The 11,813-nt window shown below is 32.4% G+C and overlaps 2 non-coding genes across 2 annotated transcripts; both read left to right on the top strand.

The window, feature by feature from the left end:
* The first annotated feature begins 7,067 nt into the window (after nucleotides 1-7,067).
* Nucleotides 7,068-7,139, top strand: Trnad-guc. The gene has a single exon. It is a non-coding gene; the product is annotated as a tRNA-Asp (tRNA).
* Nucleotides 7,140-7,853: 714 nt separating this feature from the next.
* Nucleotides 7,854-7,925, top strand: Trnae-uuc. Its single transcript has one exon. It is a non-coding gene; the product is annotated as a tRNA-Glu (tRNA).
* Nucleotides 7,926-11,813: the final 3,888 nt, after the last annotated feature.

The following is an 11,813-nucleotide window of genomic DNA, read 5'->3' as shown; positions in this document are numbered from 1 at the left end:
CTATAGACTAGACTATAGACTAGACTATAGACTAGACTATAGACACTATAGACTAGACTATAGACTAGACTATAGACTAGACTATAGACTAGACTATAGACTAGACTATAGACTAGACTATAGACTAGACTATAGACTAGACTATAGAGTAGACTATAGAGTAGACTATAGACTAGACTATAGACTAGACTATAGACTAGACTATAGACTAGACTAGACTATAGACTAGACTATAGACTAGACTATAGACTAGACTAGACTATAGACTAGACTATAGACTAGACTAGACTATAGACTAGACTAGACTATAGACTAGACTATAGACTAGACTATAGACTAGACTATAGACTAGACTATAGACTAGACTATAGACTAGACTATAGGCTAGACTATAGACTAGACTATAGACTAGACTATAGACTAGACTATAGACTAGACTATAGACTAGACTATAGACTAGACTATAGACTAGACTATAGACTAGACTATAGGCTAGACTATAGACTAGACTATAGACTAGACTATAGACTAGACTATAGACTAGACTATAGACTAGACTATAGACTAGACTATAGCCTGGACTATAGCCTGGACTATAGCCTGGACTATAGCCTGGACTATAGCCTGGACTATAGCCTGGACTATAGCCTGGACTATTGCCTGGACTATAGCCTGGACTATAGATTGGACTATTGCCTGGACTATAGCCTGGACTATAGCCTGGACTATAGCCTGGACTATAGCCTGGACTATAGGTTGGACTATAGCCTGGACTATAGCCTGGACTATAGCCTGGACTATAGCCTGGACTATAGCCTGGACTATAGCCTGGACTATAGCCTGGACTATAGACTAGACTATAGCCTGGACTATAGATTAGGCTATAGACTAGACTATAGACTAGACTATAGACTAGACTATAGACTAGACTATAGACTAGACTATAGACTAGACTATAGACTAGACTATAGACTAGACTATAGACTAGACTATAGACTAGACTATAGACTAGACTATAGACTAGACTATAGACTAGACTATAGACTAGACTATAGACTAGACTATAGACTAGACTATAGACTAGACTATAGACTAGACTATAGACTAGACTATAGACTAGACTATAGACTAGACTATAGACTAGACTATAGACTAGACTATAGACTAGACTATAGACTAGACTATAGACTAGACTATAGACTAGACTATAGACTAGACTATAGAGTAGACTATAGAGTAGACTATAGACTAGACTATAGAGTAGACTATAGACTAGACTATAGAGTAGACTATAGACTAGACTATAGAGTAGACTATAGAGTAGACTATAGACTAGACTATAGACTAGACTATAGACTAGACTATAGACTAGACTATAGACTAGACTATAGAGTAGACTATAGAGTAGACTATAGACTAGACTATAGACTAGACTATAGACAAGACTATAGACTAGACTATAGACTAGACTATAGACTAGACTATAGACTAGACTAGACTAGACTATAGACTAGACTATAGACTAGACTATAGACTAGACTATAGACTAGACTATAGACTAGACTATAGACTAGACTATAGACTAGACTATAGACTAGACTATAGACTAGACTATAGACTAGACTATAGACTAGACTATAGACTAGACTATAGACTAGACTATAGACTAGACTAGACTATAGACTAGACTATAGACTAGACTAGACTATAGACTAGACTAGACTATGGACTAGACTATAGTCTAGACTATAGACTAGACTATAGACTAGACTATAGACTAGACTATAGACTAGACTATAGACTAGACTATAGACTAGACTATAGACTAGACTATAGACTAGACTATAGACTAGACTATAGACTAGACTATAGACTAGACTAAAGACTAGACTATAGACTAGACTATAGACTAGACTATAGACTAGACTATAGACTAGACTATAGACTAGACTATAGACTAGACTATAGACTAGACTATAGACTAGACTATAGCCTGGACTATAGACTAGACTATAGACTAGACTATAGACTAGACTATAGACTAGACTATAGACTAGACTATAGACTAGACTATAGCCTGGACTATAGACTAGACTATAGACTAGACTATAGACTAGACTATAGACTAGACTATAGACTAGACTATAGACTAGACTATAGACTAGACTATAGACTAGACTATAGACTAGACTATAGACTAGACTATAGACTACACTATAGACTAGACTATAGACTAGACTATAGACTAGACTATAGACTAGACTATAGACTAGACTATAGACTAGACTATAGACTAGACTATAGACTAGACTATAGACTAGACTATAGACTAGACTATAGACTAGACTATAGACTAGACTATAGACTAGACTATAGACTAGACTATAGACTAGACTATAGACTAGACTATAGACTAGACTATAGACTAGACTATAGACTAGACTATAGACTAGACTATAGACTAGACTATAGACTAGACTATAGACTAGACTATAGACTAGACTATAGACTAGACTATAGACTAGACTATAGACTAGACTATAGACTAGACTATAGACTAGACTATAGACTAGACTATAGACTAGACTATAGACTAGACTATAGACTAGACTATAGACTAGACTATAGACTAGACTATAGACTAGACTATAGACTAGACTATAGACTAGACTATAGACTAGACTATAGACTAGACTATAGACTAGACTATAGACTAGACTATAGACTAGACTATAGACTAGACTATAGACTAGACTATAGACTAGACTATAGACTAGACTAGACTAGACTAGACTAGACTATAGACTAGACTATAGACTAGACTATAGACTAGACTATAGACTAGACTATAGACTAGACTATAGACTAGACTATAGACTAGACTATAGACTAGACTATAGACTAGACTATAGACTAGACTATAGACTAGACTATAGACTAGACTATAGACTAGACTATAGACTAGACTATAGACTAGACTATAGACTACATTATAGACTACACTATAGACTACACTATAGACTACACTATAGACTAGACTATAGACTAGACTATAGCCTGGACTATAGCCTGGATTATAGCCTGGACTATAGTCTGGACTATAGACTAGACTATAGCCTGGACTATAGACTTCACAACTTGGTGTGAAGATATATTGCCGGCAACGGAGTTTTCGACCTTCAAGACACTATATCTATAAAACCTGATGTGATAGAGAAATTTAGAGGCCAGATTTAACTCAATCCTTTAATACAATTTCATAAAGTGTAATTCCACAAATAAAATAAAAATGTGTAAAATGTATTTGCCAGATACTCTTTTGCATGACTACTTTAAAAGTGCTTATCTTCTACTCATTTTACATTAGAAATCAATTGTTCTTTTTTTGTCTATTTTTATTTTATGTTTTCCTAACAAAATATCTCATTTGCAAATAAAAAGTCTGTTTCAGTTTCTGTCATTCAGTTTTTTTTTTATTCTTTTTCTTCGGCATATCCGCTGCAATTGTCATTCACACCATTAGTGTCTGCTGTAGTTGTAATAAGGTCAATTTAATCTCGTGATTCTTTCGCTGATACATGCATCGTAAAGGGCTTACAAAGCTCAAATATCGGTCACTAGTCTATAGTCGTAAGTATGTATTAAGTTTTGTTTTTTATCTAACATTTTCTTCTATTTGTTTTCTTTTTTGCAAAGTGTAGCCAGATATTATTTTTTTTTATAAATTGACGCTAAATTTGCAGTTAAGCTGTGGTTTGTAATTCTTAATTGTTTTCATACTAATTTTAATTAAAAAGTATAAAATTGTAAGTTTCAAATCATCCAATTTTTATCAGTATCCCAGGCATTTCTTCTCTGTAAACTATTATTAAATCTGGCAACCTTGTCCTTACACACATTTAATTAAATTCGCCTTTACGGAAGTCTTTTCATTGTATGCGTGTGCATTTTGTAATTTAAATTATTTTTTTATCATTCGTTTCTTTTTTAGCGCGAAACGTGTTGTCACAACTACTGATAAAATCGAATATGAATGTATTTTAAAATATATACAATAGATAATGTATCAACTTGGGGTCAACTTTATTTTGAATTTTCTTTAATTGAAATATATAAAAGACTATTATTGTTGAATGCATTGTTATTGTCTTTATTATGGATGGAACCTTTTGTTTGAAGTCAACTGTGTAAATATGGATATAAGTATGTAAACAAATAATTAAATATTTACTTAAATTTAAATTTCTTGTTATTTTGTTTTTCTTTCCCATACCATGGGACTATATTCAATACTATCTAAATATGTATATTAACTTTGAATGATAATAAGATTTTGATTTTTCCTGAATTATATTATCACTTCCAAGTCATTTGGGTTTAATTTCGACTAAAGCCTGCCAATGACAAAGAAAGTGTTACGAGAGTAAAACATCCTCTTTGCTTGATCTACATCTATACATACGTCTAAATCCGTTCTTTCGATGTTATATAGTTGTACCTGAGGATTTCTTAGTTGTGTGTCCACTAAGAAATCCTACCATCATACTAATCTTGAACTTCTTTATTCTGAGAGGCTCCTCGTCCTGGAGTAATCCCAAAGGATTTAAATGGCCCTACTCTCCTGCAAACGTGTTAGCAAAGGCATCTACATTGAGGAATTTGGAACCAAAATTTCCTTTAGATACAATGATAAGTGGTAAGATAGTGCAGCTGAAATTTCGGTGATAAAAAGGGTATCGAATTGGCTTAGGTACTAGCAGATATCTATTGGTGATATCAGAAAATATACTGATAGTCAAGCCGCCATTAAATCCCTGATCGGTGTATATTCTACTTCAGGACTTGTCAAAGAATGCCGGGAGTCTCTTAATGAGAAGGCGAGACATTCAACAATTACACTTTTTTGGGTCAACTGATACTTTGGCGAAAGCTGTAACGAGAACGGCTACTCTGAACGTAGACCAATTCTGTGGTGTACCACTATCGGTCATTAAGAAGTATATATGTATGTGATACATGTAATAGTTTAGCTCAAGACCACTGGTCTCATGAACATACTTGCTCGATCGCAAGGACGCTGTGACATCGCATGGATCTTCACAGAACATCCATCCTATCTAATAGATCTCAGCAGAATGCATCTGAGCGCTCTTTTATCAGTCATCACTTTTCATTGCAAGTTCGGAAACCATGCAAGAAGTATGTGTCTTCCATATAACGACTTCTGTAGAAGCTACCAGAACGAGGATGAGGAGGGAACAATTACTTATCTTCTGTGTAACTGTCCGCCCCTAGAAACGATTCGCTATCAAACGTTGGGGTCGTCACATTTCTCTGATCTATTTGATCTGACAGACTTTCAACTAGAACGTTTTCTAGCATTCCTAAATTTGCCGAATTGGGTGTGAACTTAGTTTACATTCTAACAATGAGAATGTTCATCTCTGTTTACTTCTGTCTTCTTTATGACCTTCTAATAGGCTATCTTCTTAATCTTCCATCTTTCTTTTTCTCTCTTACTATCTTTCTTTAAAGACATTATAAAAGGCCCCATAGGACCCAAGTAAAGCTTAACTCTTGGCAGTAAGTAGTCTGTGTAACCTAACCTACCCATTGCTCCATTATCCCAAGGATTCTCTAACCCATATTTTAATTCCTCCCTGTTTGCGACGAATGATTATCCGTTCGTCAGATTAACTTTCTCAAGTTCTCTTTTCTTTTTTATCGCTGATTATCCCCGAGTGGCTTGGTGCCCATAAAATGCAACATTTATCACTGAAACAATATTCGATTAGGGCTCTCCTACATCATTATATCAGCTGATTTAAAATATGTTAACCTCTGTTGGCACCTTATTCAATTAATCCAATCCATTTAGGATTAGAAAGACGGTTGTATATGTATTTTAGTTTTCAGTTTTTCAATGTATATATGTATATCCCAGACCGGTTTTGCCTCCCAGTTTTGATCCCCAGATTCTCTAATCTGGAAACAATGTTTCGCAGTAAACAAGTATATCTGTTTCCGGTAGGCGACCGTGCACATCTGGTGTTTGTGTATTACCATCCAACATGTCTAATATACATTGATGGCTGAGACCAAAGTATACTTTTCAAAAGGATTGAGCCACTCTTTCTCCATAACATCTGGGATTTGAGATATTACGTCCTGAATTTAGACTAAACGCTATTTTATATCAGCGCCAAGACTACTTTATTTAGAAAATATTTTATGCCATCTGAGGGTTTAAACATCTGCTATAGTTTCTGAGACATCATCCGTTGAAATTGACGGAAAGACATACATCATTAAGTCTAATCGGAAAGTGACTTGGAGCCGATTGGAACATTCTTAGATAGCTGTGAATCCATTATTTTTGTTCGTTATAAACAATCTTTAGAAAATATAATACCTTCCTTATTATAGTTTTGTAGGGTATAAATACCATTAATATACCGAAAACTACGAGTTTTTTAGATTTAGTTGAAGATAGCTCGAAGAATAAAGGAAGATATGACAGATACTTTTAAGCAATTATTTTAAAGTTTAAAGAATGGACTTTCAGATGGCAAACAAAATTTTATAAATAAAGTTGTCTTGGCGCTGTGATGAAGAAAATCTCAGGCCAGATGCGGATTCAGCACGGCTCAATCCTTTAGAAAGGTCGAACTTGGTCTCAGGGTTTCGACTTTTTTAAATTTTTTTCGGCTAAATTTGTAGACCTTCATATAAATATTAGGCTAACGATTTTAATATTATTCTATTCTTTTAATTTTGAAAATATCAATGGTTCTCTGAAGCAAGAAATGTTTTTGTAATTAGATTTATGTATGTACGAACACTTACATACCTTTTAATTTTTTTATTTTAGAATAATATACTAACTTTTGTTTTCTGTAAAATTATTTAACTAATTATGCAGTCGACCGAATAATATATTCAACATTTTTTATAGTTTGGAATAATATTTTCAGCACAAATTAACAACATTTGTTACTTAATGTATGTAGATAATTTGAAAATATCATCTTAGGCTTAGAATTAATATATTTCCCCCAGTCTTCACATCCTCGATAGTATAGTGGTCAGTATCCCCGCCTGTCACGCGGGAGACCGGGGTTCAATTCCCCGTCGGGGAGATGTTCGATTTTTATTTTTTATTAAGTAACACGTAATTAATTCTTTTAATTACTTTGTAAATAATAATTAAATGATAGAATAAAGATATCTGTGGGAAAGGGAACATCTTTAAAAAATAATTTCTTTTTATTAAAAAAAGACATACAAATCTGTTAAAATAGAGACATGTTACTATTTCTAGACTTTATCCGGGTCTGCTTTGGATATTTATTTAAGATTTATAATGTTTTGTTTAATCAATAAAGACAAAAACTTAATTACAGTGGTTTCTAGCACACACAAACTGTACAATTTCTTTAGAATTTTGTTAGAATTTCATTAATTAGATGTTTGCTTAACTCATAAACCACTGTGCGTTAATAAAAAATTATTTAATAATAACTTTGATTACGAAATAAACCTGTTAGAATTGGAAAAAAGTAAACAAATTGTTTATTTAGTTAAATCTATTTTAATTAATGCTATACCAATAACTGCTTTGAAAAATGGAAACAGTTAAACAATTTAATGGATTATTGAAGAAATATTTGTTAATATGTATATTTCACATACAAACCCTATAAATGGAATCAAAATCTAAATGCATTAAAAGTTAACAAGCCAATCTGCATCTATGCGATACATAACTTGAAAATACATTTCAAATGTTTGCAACATTGACTAAATATCGATCTTTAGTTTTGTGTAAAACATTTGCCACTTATTAAAATATATCCCATATGGTCTAGTGGCTAGGATATCTGGCTTTCACCCAGAAGGCCCGGGTTCGATTCCCGGTATGGGAAGATTTTTTTTATATTTGAAATATTTTATTTTTTTTTTGAGATTCTTTTATAATTAAATATTTATTATACATTTTCTGTACAATAATATTTATAGCATATGATGATAATCATATTTCTTATTATAATTAAAATTAATTCTTAGAAATAAAAATTTACCATTGCATCTAAAATTTCCACAAGATTTTAATTAAGTAGAAAATACATTTAGATTTCTTAAGATTGTTTTTTATACCCTCCACCACCATCAGTGGTGATAGAGGGTATATATAAGTTTGTCGTTCCGTGTGTAACACCAAGAAATATTCATCTAAGACCCAACAAAGTATATATATTCTGGGTCCTTATGAAATTCTGAATCGATTTAGCTATGTCCGTCTGTCTGTGTAAAACACGCTCACGTTAAAACTAAGTAAAGGAAATCAACCAAATTCACCCAAAATATTTATTATTATCCTAAGCAGTTTGGTATTGAAAATCAGCAAAATCGGTTCACAACGTAAAAAGTTATGAGTAAAAATTTCAGACTACCTCGTTTTTTCCCTAATTCTTTTGAAGTTTTTTCAGAAACTACCAAAGATATTGCGTTGAATTTTGTCACACTTTATTTTTTTAGGACAGTGATCAATTATGTTCAAAATCTTTACAATCGATCCAATATTTCCCATAGCCCCCATACAAAGGTATATATTCCCGGAAATTAGTTTATCGTTAATAACTCAATCAAATATATCGGTATCAACACCAAATTGTGTACATATAAATATAATATGAACAGAAATCATAGTGTCAACGTAGATCTCAGTCGGTCCACAATTGGTCATAGCTCCCATATAAGGCCCACTTCCGAAAATCATTTAAAAGCTCATATTTCATTATCAAATAAAGCTATTTTGATAAAATTCGACACAAATATTTTTAGTCTAAATATAAATCACTCTACGAAATTTTTCCTGGATAGGCCCATAATTGGTCATAGCTCCCATATAAGGTCCACTTCCGAAAATCACTTAAACGCATATATTTCATTGAATTCTAAAGCTATCGGGATAAAATTCGACTTGAATATGTTTTGTGTACGTACAAATCATTTTACAAAATTTTTTACGGATCGGTCCATTATTGGTCCGGATAGGCCCATAATTGCTCATAGCTCCTATATAAAGTCCACTTCCTAAAATCACCTAAACGCACCTATTGGAGTAAAATTATACTTGATCTTTCTCTGCATTATACGAAATTGTTTCCTGATCGGTGCATAATTGGTTACAACTCCCATATAAGGACCATTTCTGAAAATTACTTGAACGCACATTTTATACATAGGTATACAATTTTTTCTGTATTGGTCCATATTTGGTCACAACTCCCATATAAGGGCCATTTCTGAAAATTACTTAAACGCACATTTTATACACATGTATGTATAAAATTTGACATAAATGTGTATTTTGTATATATGTATATAAATCATTATACGGAATTTTTTCCGGACCGGTCCATAAAATGTCTTAGCTCCCATATAAGGTTAACTGTTGAAAATCACTTAATACCACTTAATTCGTTATTAAATTATTATATCCGGATAAAATTCGACATAAGAATGTTCTGTGTATAGATAAATCATTCTAAATTTTTCTGGACCTAATCAAAATTAGTTCGACAAACATTTTGGCGACTTATCTAAAAATTAGATAGTTAGATGGATTTCAATAAAAAGTAGCTTGCTGGTGGAGGGTATTTAAGATTCGGCATAGCCGAATATAGCACTCTAACTTGTTTTATATTCATAAACCCTGCATGAGGAGTGTGTTACAATCGAACAGAACACTGTGGATGCATTATTTTTCTATAGCCACATATGTACATATGGGGTTTCTAAATCCCATTTACGGTAACAAAACCATCAAAAAATATACATAATTTAGACCAATTCGGTCGTCCATTGATAGTTACACTAATTGCGATAGGGTAAAACGTTATAATAGTTGGTGTTCCACTCTCATAATGCAGTGAGAACTTTTTAGATCAGAGCATATATTCATCTACGACCACTTGTACGGCATCGAAGATTATCTGGCATTATGTCATAAGGGTATTATGCGTTTGTGCTGATGTTTGTAACAAAAAAAATATTGGTCCATCACCCACCTTAAAGTACACCGATCACCTCAAAATCTCTTTCTGAGGCGATTAAGACATGTCCATCTGTCTGTCCGGCTGGCTGTCTATGTAAACCTTGTGTGCAAGGTACAGATTGCTATTTTCAATATATTTTGATAACATTTGTACCAAACAGTTGAAATCCGTCCATTATTTCACCTTGCCCCCATACAACCGGACCTTCCGATTTGGGCTTTTTATCGCATAATTACGCCAAATATACTACTATCTCACCAAAAAGAGCTAAGTTTTATATAGGTATAAAAGACACTGTAGAATTTTGTAATGATCGGCCCTTATTTGACCCCAGCCTTCATACAAACCACCTTTAAAATATGTCTTAAACGTCCGAAATTGACTTATCATATGGTCGGCCATGCTCTATTGATCAATCTATTGACTAGTCTATGAACCAATTTAAAGACTAGTTTATGGTTTAGTCTATAAACTAGTCTATGGACTAGTCCATTGATTAGTCTGTGAACTAGTCTATTGACTAGTATATGGATCAGTCTAGTCTGTGAACTAATCTATTGACTAATCTCTAAGCTAGTCTATTGTTCTAATTTTAGTATCTTTCCCCTGGACATAGAGGGGTAAAAATAGGCTTGACCTTAAAACGCGATATGTAGTAAATAAATGGACCTGACAGATTAAAGTATTTCTTGAAAGAATGATAATAATTGGACTTTGTGTCCAGAAAAATAAGGGCTAAAATGGTTTCCTTTTTAAATTCTAACAAAAACAATATAGCAATCAGTTATTTAAGTCTAAAATTACAGGGCGAGTTTCAAATCTATAGACTTACCTATTACTCTATCGACTAGTGTACGAACTGGATTATTGACTAGTCTATCTACTAGTCTTAGAACTAGTATAGCGACTAATCTATAGTTAATCTATAATTAAACTCTCGTAAATACAATTTCCAACTATAAATCCGAAACTGGGAAAATATCGTTTAAAGATTTGCAAGCAGTTTTGTGAAACGGAAACGTTGACCTATCATACTATTTAGCTCAACAATTCTACAATAAATTTAAGTCAAAATTCGCGGTCAAATATTAATTACAATAACATTGTACCAAGGATTAATCACGAAAATACTAATATTGACCCCAGTGACAGGGTGACTCTTATATCAATTAAAAGCTAAAAAAAATTAATTTACAAAACTTAACAAAAAGTATAAACAAAATATTTGTTTTCATTTAGAATGAGTACTTTTAATTTTAAAAAATAACTATTTATGTTGAATCAAATTACATGACACTGAACAAAATCTGACACAGACCAAGAAACCAAGAAATAAAATAAAAGGGCAACAAAATTACACAAATGTGTACAAATTTTAACGACAAAAAAATGAGAATGACAATGAAATATTGAAAATTCAATTCTTACCTGATGGGGTGTCTTTTTTCAAACAAACGGTAGTAAAACAGTAAAAGAAAATCAACTAATTGTGTACTTTTTTATAACAAATATTTCTTTAGTTGTTTAAAATGATCAAAAAAATCAAATTTCTATTAAATTTATAGTTTTCAGCTGTTTTGAATATATAAAATCAAATATTTATTGATTGGATTGGATTGATTTTGAACGTGTAGAGAATTTATTGAAAACTCTTTCTTTGTTTCTATCTAATATTTTCTTATGTCATTCATTTCACTTTCTAAGCAATTGAAATTCACTGTATAACAATTTAACTTCACTTTTAGGTAAATT

The sequence above is a fragment of the Lucilia sericata genome, unplaced genomic scaffold, assembly GCF_015586225.1.
Source record: "Lucilia sericata isolate MDLA Ls3-8-SP2 unplaced genomic scaffold, ASM1558622v1 Contig001145F_arrow, whole genome shotgun sequence".
Lineage (NCBI taxonomy): Eukaryota > Metazoa > Arthropoda > Insecta > Diptera > Calliphoridae > Lucilia > Lucilia sericata.
The sequence above is the reverse complement of the archived record's forward strand: the minus strand, read 5'-3'. Positions and strand labels throughout refer to the sequence as shown.